Below are 5,086 nucleotides of genomic sequence, written 5' to 3'. Positions count from 1 at the left end.
GGCCTCTCTCAACTTCTTGATGTCCTCCTCTGTGACGAAGGAAGGCATCCACCGACCTTGAAGGTTGGATCCGGACATAGTTGAAGGTCCGAAGCACCTGACCTGAGCTTTGGGTGTTAGAACTCGAGGCGGGGGAAGGATTCAATTGAGCACGGGAGGGGAAAAAGAAAAAGCCTCGTCCCCTTTATAAAGAGGGTGAATATCAAGCGTCCTCCTCATGGCCGTTTGGGACGTGCCTAAGATCTAGGAGTCATACCAACATGCACGGTTGGGTTACCCACGTCTGTATTGATGAGAATCCCGTGATAAGGGGGACACGATCTCTGCTTTGACAAGACGTGTCAAGAAAACTGCCTCGCGTTTTGTGCGGATCTGGTTGATAAAAACGGTTCGAATAATGACCGGGCCATGGCGTGATGTCATGCTGTCAAAACGTGTCAGCAGATTAGATTTGTGGAAATATTATTCTCTCTACAGTAGTATGTGGAACTTATTTTGCAGGGTCGGACACTATCCTTGTATTCAAACTCTTCCATGGTGTATTCGGAGGAGGAACCCGCCTTGCAATGCCGAACACAATACTGCGCACCGGACTCATCGTCATTGAAGCCTGGTTCAGGGGCTACTGAGGGAGTCCTGGAATAGGGGGTCTCCGGACAGCCGAACCATATCCTTTGGCCGGACTGTTGGACTATGAAGATACGAGATTGAAGACTTCATCCCGGTCCAGATGGGACTCTACTTGGCGTGGAAGGCAAGCTAGGCAATACGGATATGTATATCTCCTCTTTTGTAACCGACCTTGTGTAACCCTAGCCCCCTCCGGTGTCTATATAAACCAAAGGGTTTTAGTCCGTCAGACAACATACAATCATACCATAGGCTAGCTTCTAGGGTTTAGCCTCTCTGATCTCGTGGTGGATCAACTCTTGTAATACTCATATCATCAAGAACAATCAAGCAGGACGTAGGGTATTACCTCCATCAAGAGGGGCCGAACCTGCGTAAACATCGTATCCCATGCCTCCTGTCACCATCTGCCTTAGATGCACAGTTTGGGACCCCCTACCCCAGATCCGCCGATTTTGACACCGACACCCACGGTATTTTTTCAAAAACCATTTGCAATAGCAAAACCCAATTAGCAGGCTAATTCGCCATTAGTAGGCTAATTACCCTATTATCAATAATCCATTTATTAATCTAATTGACATCCATATTAAGCACATAATATATTTTATTTCCATATTAAGGAAGTAGAATTTCATAATTGAAATACATCAGAGTACAACAAGATATAGATTTAGCACTCAGCTACCCCATTACACAACTGCACCAGCACCAAGTTTCACATGCAACATGTAGAACCTTTCGAAATTAGCATCATAGACGGTATATAAACAGATGCATCTCATCTGGAAAATAGCCGAAGCGGAAGGCGAATATTGAGCCTTCATTCATGTTGAAGGTATTTGCAACTTTAGGCCAGTGCATGTGGATGGTTGACCATCCATCCTTCGTCCTCTTCAGGAACACTTCAATATTGAACCATGGGTGTTGTATGAAAACATTCCTCGCCTCCTGACCATAGAGGTGGGTTGAGAGGTAATCATTAGTGAACTGCTTTGGAAAGGCCCGAAAACAAGGATGTGCATAAATATCTTCTCTATATTGGAAATGGGGCAAAGGAATAAAAAAAGGCAAGGTCTTGTTGTTTCAACGTTGCCTTCTTCATTGTGCAGACAAAGATCTTGTTGCTTTTTTGTCGCTAATTCCTTTATCCTAACAATCTTTCTGAGTTTCTTGATTTGATTGATATTCATGGACAACTCATTTCCCCATATGCAAAAAGGATCAAACAGTGGGTCAAAACCTCTGATAGCACGACCTACATGTGCAAGACCAAATTGTTAAAAACCGAAATATTAGAATGGTTCCTGCAATTGCACAATAATATGCTATTAGACAATGGACGATGCATGTGCTAACCTCGATTGTAAACCTCAGTGCTTCCCATTGTTTCCGTGTAACACATATAAGGTAGTTAGTCATCAGGTTAAGTATTTACTACAGCCAAATTCAATTTATTCATCACATGGTATACAATAACAGAAAGCACCCACAACTATTGAACATCGCATTGCAGAATTGAACCAAACAGTTAACTAAACACCACAACGCAAATGAACCAAACGTTAACTAAGAACCACATTGCACAATGTATAACCAAAACAAGTATTCTTGACAACTTGGAAATATAGCAATTGTATTCGTTTCTCATGTATTTCGTAAAGATAAATTCGATTTATTTCTCACATGGAAGACAATACAAAATTGCAGCCTGAAGAATTGAACATCACATTTGCAGAATTGGACCAAGCAGTTAACTGAAGACGACAACTAATTAACAAAACAGTTGATAAGTGAGCACCACACTGCATGACATATAGAACATATACACTAGAGCAACAGATTGCATGGTAAAATTAGATAGCACAATTCACTAGAATTTGTGAAGGAAATGCAGGAGCAGCACACGCAACGGGTAAACCTAGCATGCTTAACCGGCATAGCTAGCAAATGGCAAGGTGCTCCTCCAAGATCTGGGGGTCAGCATGAATGGTAGCCATCGTGGCCTCATCCACGCGTGTGGCCGCGATTTGCTTCTCCGCTGCCAAATGCTCCTTGAGATCCTGGCTATAATGTGTGCACCATGGCTTAGGGCCACGCTTATTTGGTGGAGGGGTCGGTGATTTGGGTGGAAGGTATCGCACTCGCGCCGGCGGTTAGGGCATGTGTGATGTGGAAGGAGGAGGAGGATGGGGGTCGGGTGTGGATTACCTGCCTGGATAGGCGAGGCCGAGCAGCGTGAAGGAGGGTCACCGGTGAGGAGGCTGCAGCACTGCAAGCAAAGAGTGAAGGTTTCAACTTGGAAAGGAATGCAAAAATGGGGGAAATGTGGCTTTTGGTAAGGGGGAGCGGGGAGGTAGATATTTCTGTGGAAGCCGAAAATTTGGAATCGCCTTAGCGAAAAAACTGGCACGCAAAGTGTTATCGGACATGGTCCCTTATTCAGAACTGTGTATGATATGTGAACATCACAAATGATTCAGATAGCTTAACCCGTGTGTGATGAGTTTGAACGTCAAAAATTTTGGTTCGAATTTCCCTGGTTACAGTGGTCAACCACGTCATTGCATAATTTGGGTACACAAAGGAGACTAACTTCTTAATCAAGCAAGTTCAGCAATTAAACAGAGCTAGTTGACCTAAACATTACTCTAACAAATTAAAGACCGGCGCTCTTAATTAAACAAAACAAAGAGTACTACAATGGCTGGTGCTCGTCGATCTCCGCCGCCGCCTCCATGTCCAGCTCGCCCCCGACGGTCTCCTAGGGAAGGGGCTCCATGGCATCCATCGCACCATACTAGGCAAGCATCTCGCCATTCGCGTCTGCCATCTCTTTGGAAAAGGCCGCCATGAGCTGGGCGGACGCGATCTGGGATTGGATGGGCTCCGTCGTCGCAAGGTATGCAGTGGAGGAACGGACAGCTGCTCGAACGCTCTCGGCGATTGCCAGCTCTTCGGTCGTGGGTTGCCGACCATTGTCGGAGAAGCTTCGTTCGATTTGTGCGGTGACCGCCAGGAGTTGGGCGTGGGTGGCCTCAACATGGTCGTGGGAGGCCTCCATCAGGGCTAAGGCCGCCGTTGCGGAGCGGATAGCTGATGTGCCGCTCTCACCAGTTGTTATCCCCGAGCCAGATGTTGTTGCCGCCATAAGAGAAGCAACATCGGCCATTTGGGCTGCCATGGCCGCCCGGTCGCAGATTGTGGCCGCGCTCATGCACCTTGTTAGCACGCGCATGGAGGCTGTGGCCGCGCTCTCGCCGGAGTGGACCACCGAAGTTTCCCTCACGACGCGGGTCCACGTGCCCATCTTTCACCGGCGACGATTGAATAGTGAAATGATATTTGGGGAGCGAGCTAGTGTGCTTGAGACGCCGGATGTGGACTGTAGCCAACGCACCTTCTCACATAAGCCATAGGCATACTATACACCGACGGTGCTCCAGGATATTTTGTGTTGCATCTCACCCGGTTGGTGATAATAAACTGTGTGCGATCAGATTGATTTTTCATCTTAATTTGAATAACATAATGGGGTCACAGCAGCAATGGATGGTGTTTGAATTGCTAGACCTTTTATCTGGAGTGAACATGCAACTATATGTGTGTCGTCAAAGAATTGGAATTATTTAGGGTTCGTTTGAGCATTTTATACATTAAATTGGTTTTCTAGCCATTTCAAGTGCACAATTCAAAATTAAACTACATGCACATGCTCCGGTGCACCAACATGGGTTGTAAAATCATATATGTGTCCATGGGTTTATGCTTATCTCCCATGCAAGAAATGGGGATGAAATTCGAACACCATGACACCGTGGCTCTCCTGCAAATGTGGACGTACTTGCTTTTGTAATTCTAGTAAATCCAAAATTCGTCCAAAATTCATGAAACTTGGCATGCTATCATGGAGCGGCATCAACATGTCATGGTAAAAAAATTGTCCCATTTGGGGCAGGTTTGGGTATAAGCTTCTCATATACCAAAGCTTCTCACACAAGGGTGATGGTTTCGATAGGGAACATTTCACCTTTCTGGACGAAATGATATCCGTTGCCTCTGCTCGATTTCAATTTTTTCCTAGTGTCAACATAGAACAATGGGAGTGTTGTGTCAATTTTTGGGATTTTTCGGGGTTCGCTTGGACATTTTTATACATTAACTGAGTTTTCTGTGCATTCATGTGCATAATTCAAATTTGAACTACAAGCACATGCTCTAATGCATATAAATTAGTTGAAAATTTAAATATGTGTCCTTGGTTGCCTGCATAGGTCCCATGCAAGAAATGGGAATGAATGTCAAACACCCTGCCACCGTCACTCGGCCGCAAACATTGATATACCTGGTTTTTAAATTCTAGTAAATCCAAAACTCGCCTGAAATTCATGAAACTTGGCATGCTATAATGGAGTGGTATCAATATGCCGTGGTAAAAAATTTATCCCATTTGGGG

The sequence above is a fragment of the Triticum dicoccoides genome, chromosome 4A (genome assembly GCF_002162155.2).
Source record: "Triticum dicoccoides isolate Atlit2015 ecotype Zavitan chromosome 4A, WEW_v2.0, whole genome shotgun sequence".
Taxonomy (NCBI): Eukaryota; Viridiplantae; Streptophyta; class Magnoliopsida; order Poales; family Poaceae; genus Triticum; species Triticum dicoccoides.
This window is presented reverse-complemented; position numbering follows the sequence as displayed.